The following is a 13,534-nucleotide window of genomic DNA, read 5'->3' as shown; positions in this document are numbered from 1 at the left end:
GATACAATGCCCCACAGTGCCAGATACATGCCCCACAGTGCCAGTTACATTGCCCCACAGTGCCAGTTACATTGCCCCACAGTGCCAGTTACAATGCCCCACAGTACCGGATACATGCCCCACAGTGCCAGTTACATTGCCCCACAGTGCCGTATACATGCCCCACAGTGCCAGTTATATTGCCCCCCAGTGCCAGTAACATTGCCCCACAGTGCCAGTTACATGCCCCACAGTGCCAGATACAATGCCCCACAGTGCCAGATACATGCCCCACAGTGCCAGATACATGCCCCACAGTGCCAGTTACATTGCCCCACAGTGCCGGATACATGCCCCACAGTGCCAGTTACATTGCCCCACAGTGCCAGTTACATTGCCCCACAGTGCCAGTTACATGCCCCACAGTGCCATATACAATGCCCCACAGTGCCAGATACATGCCCCTCAGTGCCAGATACATGCCCCACAGTGCCATTTACATTGCCCCACAGTGCCGGATACATGCCCCACAGTGCCAGTTACATTGCCCCACAGTGCCAGTTACAATGCCTCACAGTGCCGGATACATGCCCCACAGTGCCAGATACATGCCCCCAGTGCCAGATACACAAGACCCTACTCTCCTCTCCCCCCCCTCCCCCCCGTCAGTCACTCACCGCTGCGGCCGGCGCTATCACTCTGCTATGTGAGGGGAGGAGAGCGCAGCGCAGCACCTCTCCTGCCCCTCACCGCTCCAGGTCTCCGGCGGCGGCTGTGTGGCGCCGGTTCGCTAGCCAATTAGAGCTTGCGGACCGGCAGCCAATCAGGAGCCGGTCCGCAAGCTCTGATTGGCTAACGCCACCGGAGACCGGACACACGCAGCACTGCTGGCAGCGGCGGTGAGGGGAGGGAGAGACGCTGCGCTCTCCTCCCCTCACATTTCGGTGTGACGGGGGCGAGTGGGGCATGATGCCCTGGCCGCCACCGGCGCACCCCCCTCTCCTGGGCCTGCCAAGGTGCCCAGGGCACGTGCCCCACTCGCCCTACCCTAGTTACGCCTCTGACCCCATGGTACTAATGTCATCCCAGTATCCACTAGGATGTTAGAGAAATTTAATTATAAGTAATAGTTATTGTCTATTTGAAAATATTTCTCCAAAGACTATTGTATTTATCGCACTTCCCTTGTCCTTTACATTAATCTGGTTTTCCTGTTAGCTCTCGGTCCTTGGAGGTAAAAGAGCTTTTCAGGCAAGCCAACTATAAGAATTAGAAAAAACGTGCAATGCAAGATGCCTAGCTACTCTGTGGATTGGTGGCATTAGATCTCATGCTGGAATAACCGAAGGCTTTTCAGTTTGAAATAAATTATCATGCACCCATAGCAGTGGCGCAGTATACTTTATATATTACAGTTCCAGGTTGGATAAGTATAGGTATGTGCCATCCATCATTTGCCCTAACCTTAGCAGGTGGGGAGTGGAGAAGATGTGACAATAATACATATATATATATATATATATATATATATATATATATATATATATATTGGGGGACCTGGTCACACTGATTATGATGCAGTCACACCCGCAGTGTGCCACAGCACAACCCCAAACCAATTCCAAACTCCCAAATGTTGGGAGGTATGTTTAAGTAACTTGCACCAATCACCATGTTACAAATGGAAACCAGTTATGTTTTATATTAGGTCTTAACAGACAGTGAATTAAAACTGCTTTTTCTCAGCTTTTTTTGTTTTCTACATACAGTATAAAAACTGTAAAGACTAAGAAAACATGAGCCAAGCTGTTCCAGAAGACTTCCGTGTTTGAAGCCACTCTTTTTTTCATAAACAGAAGCAAAACAAAAGCTCATGTCTATAGATTCATACTGACTGTCTAAAGCTTCTGTTCTGCAATAACAGTTGTGGTCATATGAACAAAAATTCTGTGGTCATAGGGCACACACAAGTACAAAGCATAGCTGCAAGCTGCTGGCTTCATACAAACCCAGACAAATGGGCTTCCTGAGGACATAACAGAAAGTACTTTTAGAAAAAAAATTAACCCATGGGCACACAGGCACAAAACATTGACAACACACACCATCATTTTACCCAAGTATTTCCAAGCTGTAATCAAAAGCTTTTCTATAGTTGCGATTGTCATGGCCCCAGGGGATGCTGATAAGGTCAGTCCCCGTTTCCTACCTGTCAGGCCACTTGTGAGGGTCCAGCGTGCTTTGGCAGTCTGGCGGCGTGCTGTTAGCACGGCCGCAGTTGTCCCAGTGGTAAGGGCTGGGTCCTCTGTGTACGATGCACCTACCAGCCCAGCAGCAGGGACAACGCCATCTTGCTTAGTGTCAGCTGACCAGTAGCTAGCACTAAAAGGGAATGGAACTGTGAGAAGTAAGCAGAGGACTGCAGAATAGTATAGCAGGCAGTTGGTGAATAAACTTGCACTGATAGTCTGAGAATATCAGGCTTGCACCCATGGTCTGGTAATATCAGACAGCTGACAGGCTCACAATGTTGACATCTGAAATGTCCACAGTTCCAGGCTGCAGGGGAGCTAGGGTTAGGGATAAGAGTATAGGAAAAAGAGAGAAATACTCACAGGAACGCTGCAGCATCAGAGGTCAACACCAGAAGTGACACAACACCACTGGGATACAGAAAAAGACACCGCAGAATCTGTAGAATTACTGTGAAGATGCCTCGTTACACGTTTTTCTATTTGGATAGCAAGGGAAACAGGGAGAAACCTGCCTATGACTGTACATTTAATTTGGTTAATTGAATTCTCCCTTATGTTTAGATGGTGAAGAGCAACAGCCCTAGGTGACAGTTTGTTTAGGATGGAGAGGTTAAGGATCTTATCTTATCATAGTTCTAATTGAGCAAAAGGTGGTGAAGAATATGGATTCACTTTGCCAGGGGTGCCCACACTTTTAGTTATGTCACTGCCGGTCCTGACACAGTGACCTCAAATGTTATATACCACATGACAAGTGCAATCATGATGACGTGCTGAAATAGATGTTTTCTGATCACCAGTAAGTAATCAGCCTTATTGTTTGCTGGTGCTTACGGTCATTAGGTTGACAAGACTTGTGGTGCCCATACACTTGTGAGATAATCGGTGCTAACCTTCGATTTCGACCGCATCTGTGAGAGAAATCGAAGGATTGTATGCACATTTTAGGTACCTTTCGACGCGATGCGCGGGCACGCCCGTCGAATCTCACGTCTCAAGATAACATGTGCTGCACTTAATATTTATCGAATCGCAGTGAGATCACATGTGTTTTTTAAAACACATGCTATTTATCACACTGCGATGTGCGATGGGCACCCGCCGGGAGTGGATGGAGGCCGCTCCCACTCGGCGGTGACGTGCCCATCACGTGATTACCATGCAATCTATCGCATGATCGCATGGTAATCACTTTGGCAGTTCAGGTGTGATTTCATCGCACCTGAACTGCCGATGCGATGACCCGCGATGTCGCATCGCGGGGCATCGCACAAGTGTATAGGCAGCATTAAGCCGACAGTCATTAGGTCGACTACTATTGGTCGACATCCATTAGGTCGACATGAACAAGGTTGACATGAAAAAATGTCGACATGAGTTTTTAAAAAAAATGTTTAATTTTTTTAACTTTTTTAAACTTTACGATCCATGTGAACTACGATTGGTAACGGTAATCTGTGCCGAGCGCAGTGAGACATCTTGCCCGAAGCATGGCGAGTGAAGCGAGCCATGCGAGGGGACACGGTGCACTAATTGGGGAGCCCAGACACTTTACAAAGAAATTGAAACAATTTAAAAAAAAAAAACCCCTCATGTCTACCTTTTTCCATGTCGACCTTTTTCCATGTCGACCTAATGACCATGCCGACACTTTGACCATGTCGACCTAATGCATGTCGACCAATAGTGGTTGACCTAATGACTGTCGACCTAAATCTTGTCAACCTAATGACCCATACCCATTTGCTGCATTACATGTATCACACTGTGCTCATACTCTTACTGGAGATCGTCCATATTTGCCTGCAAGTCTACGGAGCCGGGTGACGGGGGGAGTGAAGAAACTTCACTCCCCTCGTCACTGCCCCCTCGCCGCCGGGTCGCCCGTATCGGCGGTCGGGCAGCTCGGCGGCACATCGCAGAGTGTGTAGGGCATATAAGATCTACAGGAAGCTCAAGAGTTAAGCCCCATACACACTGGGCAACACACTAGACGATATGAACGATAATAAGAATTTACTTACCGATAATTCTATTTCTCATAGTCCGTAGTGGATGCTGGGAACTCCAAAAGGACCATGGGGAATAGCGGCTCCGCAGGAGACTGGGCACAAAAGTAAAAGCTTAAGGACTACATGGTGTGCACTGGCTCCTCCCCCTATGACCCTCCTCCAAGCCTCAGTTAGGATACTGTGCCCGGACGAGCGTACATAATAAGGAAGGATATTGAATCCCGGGTAAGACTCATACCAGCCACACCAATCACACCGTACAACCTGTGATCTGAACCCAGTTAACAGCATGATAACAGAGGAGCCTCTGAAAAGATGTCTCACAACAATAATAACCCGATTTTTGTAACAATAACTATGTACAAGTATTGCAGACAATCCGCACTTGGGATGGGCGCCCAGCATCCACTACGGACTATGAGAAATAGAATTATCGGTAAGTAAATTCTTATTTTCTCTGACGTCCTAGTGGATGCTGGGAACTCCGAAAGGACCATGGGGATTATACCAAAGCTCCCAAACGGGCGGGAGAGTGCGGATGACTCTGCAGCACCGAATGAGAGAACTCCAGGTCCTCCTCAGCCAGGGTATCAAATTTGTAGAATTTAGCAAACGTGTTTGCCCCTGACCAAGTAGCTGCTCGGCAAAGTTGTAAAGCCGAGACCCCTCGGGCAGCCGCCCAAGATGAGCCCACTTTCCGTGTGGAATGGGCTTTTACAGATTTTGGCTGTGGCAGGCCTGCCACAGAATGTGCAAGCTGAATTGTACTACAAATCCAACGAGCAATAGTCTGCTTAGAAGCAGGAGCACCCAGCTTGTTGGGTGCATACAGGATAAACAGCGAGTCAGATTTTCTGACTCCAGCCGTCCTGGAAACATATATTTTCAGGGCCCTGACTACGTCCAGCAACTTGGAATCCTCCAAGTCCCTAGTAGCCGCAGGTACCACAATAGGCTGGTTTAAGTGAAACGCTGAAACCACCTTAGGGAGAAATTGAGGACGAGTCCTCAATTCTGCCCTGTCCGTATGAAAAATTAGGTAAGGGCTTTTATAGGATAAAGCCGCCAATTCTGAGACACGCCTGGCTGAAGCCAGGGCTAACAGCATTACCACTTTCCATGTGAGATATTTTAAGTCCACAGTGGTGAGTGGTTCAAACCAATGTGATTTTAGGAACCCCAAAACTACATTGAGATCCCAAGGTGCCACTGGAGGCACAAAAGGAGGCTGTATATGCAGTACCCCCTTGACAAACGTCTGAACTTCAGGAACTGAAGCTAGTTCTTTCTGGAAGAATATCGACAGGGCCGAAATTTGAACTTTAATGGACCCTAATTTTAGGCCCATAGACAGTCCTGTTTGCAGGAAATGCAGGAAACGACCCAGTTGAAATTCCTCTGTAGGGGCCTTCCTGGCCTCACACCACGCAACATATTTACGCCAAATACGGTGATAATGTTGCACAGTTACATCCTTCCTGGCTTTGATCAGGGTAGGGATGACTTCATCCGGAATGCCTTTTTCCTTCAGGATCCGGCGTTCAACCGCCATGCCGTCAAACGCAGCTGCGGTAAGTCTTGGAACAGACAGGGTCCCTGCTGGAGCAGGTCCTTTCTTAGAGGTAGAGGCCACGGGTCCTCCGTGAGCATCTCTTGAAGTTCCGGGTACCAAGTCCTTCTTGGCCAATCCGGAGCCACGAGTATAGTCCTTACTCCTCTCCTTCTTATGATTCTCAGTACCTTGGGTATGAGAGGCAGAGGAGGGAACACATACACTGACTGGTACACCCACGGTGTTACCAGAGCGTCCACAGCTATTGCCTGAGGGTCCCTTGACCTGGCGCAATATCTGTCCAGTTTTTTGTTGAGGCGGGACGCCATCATGTCCACCTTTGGTTTTTCCCAACGGTTCACAATCATGTGGAAGACTTCTGGGTGAAGTCCCCACTCCCCCGGGTGGAGGTCGTGTCTGCTGAGGAAGTCTGCTTCCCAGTTGTCCACTCCCGGAATGAACACTGCTGACAGTGCTATCACATGATTTTCCGCCCAGCGAAGAATCCTTGCAACTTCCGTCATTGCCCTCCTGCTTCTTGTGCCGCCCTGTCTGTTTACGTGGGCGACTGCCGTGATGTTGTCCGACTGGATCAACACCGGCTGACCCTGAAGCAGAGGCCTTGCCTGACTTAGGGCATTGTAAATGGCCCTTAGTTCCAGGATATTTATGTGAAGTGACGTTTCCATGCTTGACCACAAGCCCTGGAAATTTCTTCCCTGTGTGACTGCTCCCCAGCCTCTCAGGCTGGCATCCGTGGTCACCAGGACCCAGTCCTGAATGCCGAATCTGCGGCCCTCTAGAAGATGAGCACTCTGCAACCACCACAGGAGAGACACCCTTGTCCTTGGAGACAGGGTTATCCGCTGATGCATTTGAAGATGCGATCCGGACCATTTGTCCAGCAGATCCCACTGAAAAGTTCTTGCGTGGAATCTGCCGAATGGAATCGCTTCGTAAGAAGCCACCATTTTTCCCAGGACCCTTGTGCATTGATGTACTGACACTTGGCCTGGTTTTAGGAGGTTCCTGACTAGGTCGGATAACTCCCTGGCTTTCTCCTCCGGGAGAAACACCTTTTTCTGGACTGTGTCCAGAATCATCCCTAGGAACAGCAGACGTGTCGTCGGAATCAGCTGCGATTTTGGAATATTTAGAATCCACCCGTGCTGTCGTAGTACTACTTGAGATAGTGCTACTCCGACCTCTAACTGTTCTCTGGACCTTGCCCTTATCAGGAGATCGTCCAAGTAAGGGATAATTAAGACGCCTTTTCTTCGAAGAAGAATCATCATTTCGGCCATTACCTTGGTAAAGACCCGGGGTGCCGTGGACAATCCAAACGGCAGCGTCTGAAACTGATAGTGACAGTTCTGTACCACAAACCTGAGGTACCCTTGGTGAGAAGGGCAAATTGGGACATGGAGGTAAGCATCCTTGATGTCCAGAGACACCATATAGTCCCCTTCTTCCAGGTTCGCTATCACTGCTCTGAGTGACTCCATCTTGAATTTGAACCTTTGAATGTAAGTGTTCAAGGATTTCAGATTTAAAATAGGTCTCACCGAGCCGTCCGGCTTCGGTACCACAAACAGCGTGGAATAATACCCCTTTCCCTGTTGTAGGAGGGGTACCTTGATTATCACCTGCTGGGAATACAGCTTGTGAATGGCTTCCAATACCGCCTCCCTGTCGGAGGGAGACGTTGGTAAAGCAGACTTCAGGAACCGGCGAGGGGGAGACGTCTCGAATTCCAATTTGTACCCCTGAGATACTACCTGCAGGATCCAGGGGTCCACTTGTGAGTGAGCCCACTGCGCGCTGAAATTTTTGAGACGGGCCCCCACCGTGCCTGAGTCCGCTTGTAAGGCCCCAGCGTCATGCTGAGGACTTGGCAGAAGCGGGGGAGGGCTTCTGTTCCTGGGAAGAGGCTGCCTGCTGCAGTCTTTTTCCCCTTCCTCTGCCCCGGGGCAGATATGAGTGGCCTTTTGCCCGCTTGCCCTTATGGGGACGAAAGGATTGAGCCTGAAAAGACGGTGTCTTTTTCTGCTGAGAGGTGACCTGGGGTAAAAAGGTGGATTTCCCAGCCGTTGCCGTGGCCACCAGGTCCGATAGACCGACCCCAAATAACTCCTCCCCTTTATACGGCAATACTTCCATATGCCGTTTGGAATCCGCATCACCTGACCACTGTCGCGTCCATAACCCTCTTCTGGCAGAAATGGACAGCGCACTTACTCTTGATGCCAGAGTGCAAATATCCCTCTGTGCATCTCGCATATATAGAAATGCATCCTTTAAATGCTCTATAGTCAATAATATACTGTCCCTGTCCAGTGTATCAATATTTTCAGTCAGGGAATCCGACCAAGCCACCCCAGCACTGCACATCCAGGCTGAGGCGATTGCTGGTCGCAGTATAATACCAGTATGTGTGTATATACTTTTTAGGATATTTTCCAGCTTCCTATCAGCTGGTTCCTTGAGGGCGGCCGTATCAGGAGACGGTAACGCCACTTGTTTTGATAAGCGTGTGAGCGCCTTATCTACCCTAGGGGGTGTTTCCCAACGCGCCCTAACCTCTGGCGGGAAAGGGTATAATGCCAATAATGTTTTAGAAATTAGCAGTTTTTTATCGGGGGAAACCCACGCTTCATCACACACCTCATTTAATTCATCTGATTCAGGAAAAACTACGGGTAGTTTTTTCACACCCCACATAATACCCTTTTTTGTGGTACTTGTAGTATCAGAAATGTTCAAAACCTCCTTCATTGCCGTGATCATGTAACGTGTGGCCCTACTGGAAAATACGTTTGTTTCCTCACCGTCGACACTGGAGTCAGTGTCCGTGTCTGTGTCGACCATCTGAGGTAACGGGCGCTTTAGAGCCCCTGACGGTGTTTGAGACGCATGTACAGGTAATAACTGATTTGCCGGCTGTCTCATGTCGTCAACAGTCTTTTGTAAAGTGCTGACGCTATCACGTAATTCCTTCCATAAGACCATCCAGTCAGGTGTCGACTCCCTAGGGGGTGACATCACTATTACAGGCAATTGCTCCGCCTCCATACCATTTTCCTCCTCATACATGTCGACACAACGTACCGACACACAGCACACACACAGGGAATGCTCTGATAGAGGACAGGACCCCACTAGCCCTTTGGGGAGACAGAGGGAGAGTTTGCCAGCACACACCAGAGCGCTATATATATACAGGGATAACCTTATATAAGTGTTTTTCCCTTATATAGCTGCTGTATAGATTTATCTGCCAAATTAGTGCCCCCCCTCTCTTGTTTTACCCTGTTTTTGTAGTGCAGGACTGCAGGGGAGAGTCAGGGAGCTTCCCTCCAACGGAGCTGTGAGGGAAAATGGCGCCAGTGTGCTGAGGAGATAGGCTCCGCCCCCTTCTCGGCGGCCTTTCTCCCGCTTTTTTAAGGAAAAATTGTCAGGGGTTAAATGCATCCATATAGCCCAGGAGCTATATGTGATGTATTTTTTTGCCATCTAAGGTGTTTTTATTGCGTCTCAGGGCGCCCCCCCCAGCGCCCTGCACCCTCAGTGACCGGAGTGTGAAGTGTGCTGAGAGCAATGGCGCACAGCTGCGGTGCTGTGCGCTACCTTATTGAAGACAGGACGTCTTCTGCCGCCGATTTTCCGGACCTCTTCAGTCTTCTGGCTCTGTAAGGGGGCCGGCGGCGCGGCTCTGGGACCCATCCATGGCTGGGCCTGTGATCGTCCCTCTGGAGCTAATGTCCAGTAGCCTAAGAAGCCCAATCCACTCTGCACGCAGGTGAGTTCGCTTCTTCTCCCCTTAGTCCCTCGGTGCAGTGAACCTGTTGCCAGCAGGATTCACTGAAAATAAAAAACCTATACTTAAACTTTTTCACTAAGCAGCTCAGGAGAGCCACCTAGTGTGCACCCTTCTCGTTCGGGCACAAAAATCTAACTGAGGCTTGGAGGAGGGTCATAGGGGGAGGAGCCAGTGCACACCATGTAGTCCTAAAGCTTTTACTTTTGTGCCCAGTCTCCTGCGGAGCCGCTATTCCCCATGGTCCTTTCGGAGTTCCCAGCATCCACTAGGACGTCAGAGAAAACAATCTTTTTTTTAAAGATCTATCGTTCATATCGTCCAATGTATATGGATGAACAATGCGCACACCCACGGGTCGTTCTCGCTCATCCATGATCTATCGAAAAATGCAGCTCAATGTTAACTACATCTTTGAGCAGCATGTTCGGGGAGTGAGGGGGATGATGTCACTGAACTATATCTACATCGATATCGTTCAGTGTTTATGCACTGGCGACCTCCCCTAATTAGCAATCAGCGATATAGCGCCGATTGGTAACTATGGGAGGTCGCCCAGTATGTACTCGGCTATTATGTACTAAGAAAAGGGTGAAGTGAGCCAGTGGAGAAGTTGCCCATGGCAACCAATCAGCATTGAAGTAACATTCATAATTTGCATACTTTAAAATTATACAGAGCTGCTGATTGGTTGACTTAGGCAATTTCTCCACTGGCTCATTACTCCACGCTTATCACTGGATAGTACATTTCCCCCCTCCTTTATCTGCACAATATGTTACAGACCTGACCTTAGAAACAGACATTTAAATGCTCTCTACTGTGGATTTGTTTCCACTTTACTTTGCTTAAGGCACTGAAAACTGAAGTTTAAATATACTGTAGTTAAAGCAACTCCCTTGAACATGATTATATAGTTTAGTCATGATCTGTTGCTTACTAAAGCTGACTTACAAAAGGGAATATAACTAGTGGAAACTTATTACAGGGTGCTCCCCTATACACACATACCTCATAACTTTCTATTACTACTGATATAATAAGTGCCATTAGACCCAATTTACACACATCATGTAGCAATTTCAAATGCATTCAAGTCCTTATGATTATAACCTTAAGGCCGGTGAAGTCACATCTTATATCCACCCACATCTTTCACTCTGTGGTTGGAAATGAAACAGTTTAATGGTAATGGTGTTAAACGTCAATTTTCACCTGCTTATTACCTTAAAATCACTGCTAGTCCAATTCTACAACGTAGACTGTTTTTCCTGCTCAGTGTATCAGTACTCTGCTACAGCATGAAGTGTGGTTAGTGAATAACGTGTTATATTTCATATTGTATACAGGAAACACTATGGGCCAGAGGTGGTTGCCGTGCAGAAGATTGCGCATTTTTGCAACTGTGCATACACAAAAAGTCCCTTACTGCGCACACTCAAACCAATCTGTGCTATGGCGTGCGCAGTTGCGTACTTGAGACGGCTTCTGCGATTCATGGGCAGTTCACGGTGGAGACTGGGAGGTTATCAAAAGTCATCACACAAGAAGGAGGTGTCATAGGTGTGTATTGGCATGCGACTGTGACCTCTTTTGCAGCACAGCTGCCAAGGGCAGCTTGAGGAGTCCATGTTGCGAACGATGGTGCAACAATAGTGGAGAAATCAGGGCCCTCATTCCGAGTTGATCACTCACTAGGTACTTTAGCAGCCATGTAAACACATAATCGCCGCCCACGGGAGAGTGTATTTTCGCTTTGCAGGAGTGCGAACGCCTGTGCAGCAGAGCGGCTGCAAACACATTTTGTGCAGAACAAGACCAGCCCTGTAGTTACTTATTCTGTGCGATGATTGCTGCGACAAATGAAAGTAATGACGTCAGATACCCACCCAGCAAACGCCCAGCCACACCTGCGTTTTTCCAAACACTCCCAGAAAATGATCAGTTGACACCCAGAAACTCCCACTTTCTGTCAATCTCCTTGCGATCGGCTGTGCGACTGAAAGCGTTGCTAGAACCTGTGCAAAACCACGATGCTCTTTGTACCCGTACGCCGCGTGTGCGCATTGCGGTTCATACGCATGCGCAGTTTTGCAGTTTTTTTTAACTGATCGCTATGCAGCGAACAACGGCAGCTAGCGGTCAACTCGGAATGGGGGCCCAGATCCACTAGCGCAGTTGAGCAAACCTCAGATAAGAAAATTTGGTGTTGCATGTTTAGCTCAGACCGTCGCACGGAAGAGGATGAGAGGAATGCTTACACAGGCATTTGCATATTTTCGCACTTGAAATGAGTAATAGCAGCGGTGCAGGAAATGTGTGCACCTCTGGATCACGACCTATGCTGATGCTGATTCAGCCACTTGGTGAACAGATCTTGTGATCATTAGCAACTGCACATCTGTTGAACCCTGGCGTACACATACACTATTCAGAGTCATTCGCATCTCACTTGCACCTTAATGGGCATAACTGCACATAGACTAAATGCTCTGAGTAACACAAAGGGCTGTATTCAATTCAAGTCGGATTTCCCGACCTGTCGGATTAACGGGAGTTTAAGTTTGAATCCAGATTCGATCTATTCAATCATACTCCCGTTTAAATGACTAGTCAGAAAACCCGACTTGTTGGAAAGCACGTGGATCACGTGTTTTGTCGGATTCGCGGCCAAATCCGACAGGTTTTATCCCCTTTTCCGACAATGTCAATCCGACTTTAAAAAAATACTGCTTTGTTGGATCCTTTCTGTCGGAAAGCATCCGACAATCATTGAATACACCCCATAGGGGAGAATTCAATTGTCCAAAATATTTTCATTCAAAATAAAAACAGGCTTTACGGAGATTTTTTGCCCATTGTTTTTTTCGGGTAATTCAATTGGAAACAGTTTTTTTTGGGGGGGGGCAAAAAATTGCCCCGGACCTATGTGTTTTTGCGATAGCGGCAGCAAAAACAGGGCACTTATCAGGGATTTTTTTCGGCCCTCAATGGGTTATTACCACTGCTATTTATATCCACTCCCCCCCCCAACGATATACATTTTCCGTAAAAACATTTTCATGTACACCACTGCATAGCACCGTCATTTTACGCGGCAGCATTGTACATTAACCTTCTAAGTGCAGCAGTCACCATTTCGGCTGCAAGGGTCTGGTCCCTGATCATAAGCCACAATTAAAACTTGACTGTCACAATTATTGCGCTACTGTGATCATGGAAATATGCTTTATCAGCATATTGTGCAATGTGCATATGTGCTGCAACCCATAAGGGATCTACTGTATTTACAAAGCCCTGGAGAGAGATAAAGTGGAGGGAGATAAAGTACCAGCCAATCAGCTCCTAACTGCCATGTTATAGGCTGGGTTTGAAAAATAACAGGAGCTGATTGGCTCTCTCCAAAGCTTAGCAAATAGACCACTAACTGTCATTAGGCTTTATGATCCAGAATCGCTTTATACTGTACCTGGATCCAGTTGTCTGTAAATACACTGCTCAAAAAAATATAGGGAACACTTAAACAACACAATGTAACTCTAAGTCAATCACACTTCTGTGAAATCAAACTGTCCACTTAGGAAGCAACACTGATTGACAATCAATTTCACATGCTGTTATGCAAATGTTCTAGACAACAGGTGGAAATTATAGGCAATAAGCAAGACACCCCCAATAAAGGAGTTGTTCTGCAGGTGGTGACCACAGACCACTTCTCAGCTCCTATGCTTTCTGGCTGATGTTTTGGTCACTTTTAAAAGCTGGCGGTGCTTTCACTCTAGTGGTAGCATGAGACGGAGTCTACAACCCACACAAGTGGTTCAGGTAGTGCAGCTCATCCAGGATGGCACATCAATGCGAGCTGTGGCAAGAAGGTTTGCTGTGTCTGTCAGCGGAGTGTCCAGAACATGGAGGCACT

At 47.8% G+C, this 13,534-nt stretch overlaps 1 protein-coding gene across 2 annotated transcripts in view; it reads right to left on the bottom strand.

Annotated features, from left to right (window-relative positions):
* MOB3B (MOB kinase activator 3B) overlaps nt 1-13,534 on the bottom strand; it is a 206,954-nt gene that overhangs the window by 147,837 nt on the left and 45,583 nt on the right. The gene's annotated exons all lie outside the window — the stretch shown is intronic.

The sequence above is a fragment of the Pseudophryne corroboree genome, chromosome 1 (genome assembly GCF_028390025.1).
Source record: "Pseudophryne corroboree isolate aPseCor3 chromosome 1, aPseCor3.hap2, whole genome shotgun sequence".
In the NCBI taxonomy this organism is placed as follows: domain Eukaryota; kingdom Metazoa; phylum Chordata; class Amphibia; order Anura; family Myobatrachidae; genus Pseudophryne; species Pseudophryne corroboree.
This window is presented reverse-complemented; position numbering and strand designations above follow the sequence as displayed.